The following is a 721-nucleotide window of genomic DNA, read 5'->3' as shown; positions in this document are numbered from 1 at the left end:
ACAGCAAGCAATGCAGGTGTAGAAGCACAGTGGCTAGGAAAAACTCCCTAGAAAGACCAGAACCTAGGAAGAAACCTAGAGAGGAACCAGGCTATAAGGGGTGGCCAGTCCTCTTCTGGCGGTGGAGATTATAACAGAACATGGCCAAGATGTTCAATTGTTCATAAATGACCAGCATGGTCAAATAATAATAACAGTAGTTGTCGAGGGTGCAACAGGTCAGCACCTCAGGAGTAAATACCCAGACAGGAAGGAGTTTGGGAGTTTCTCCCATTCTTCTCTGTAGATCATGTCAAGTTCTGTCAGGTTGGATGGGGAACATCTTCAGCGTTGTTCATTCGGGTTCAAGTACAGGCTCTGGCTGGACCACTCAAGGGCATCAAGAGACTTCTCCCGAAGCCACTCTTGCGTTATCTTGGCTGTGTTAGGGTCGTTGTCGTGTTGGAAGGTGAACCTTCGACCCAGTCTTAGGTCCTGAGCAGGTTTTCATCAAGGATCTCTCTGTACTTTGCTCAATTCATCTGTACCTCGATACTGACTAGTCTCCCAGTCCCTGCTGCTGAAAACCATCCCCACAGCATAATGCTGCCAAATCAAATTCCAATTTTATTGGTCACATACACATATTTAGCAGATGGCATTGTAGGTGTAGAGAAATGCTTTCCACCACCACCATGCTTCACTGTAGGGATGGTGCCAGGTTTCCTCCAGACGTGACGCT

This window comes from Oncorhynchus mykiss, chromosome 24 (assembly GCF_057628025.1).
Source record: "Oncorhynchus mykiss isolate SJ-2025 chromosome 24, ASM5762802v1, whole genome shotgun sequence".
Lineage (NCBI taxonomy): Eukaryota > Metazoa > Chordata > Actinopteri > Salmoniformes > Salmonidae > Oncorhynchus > Oncorhynchus mykiss.
This window is presented reverse-complemented; position numbering follows the sequence as displayed.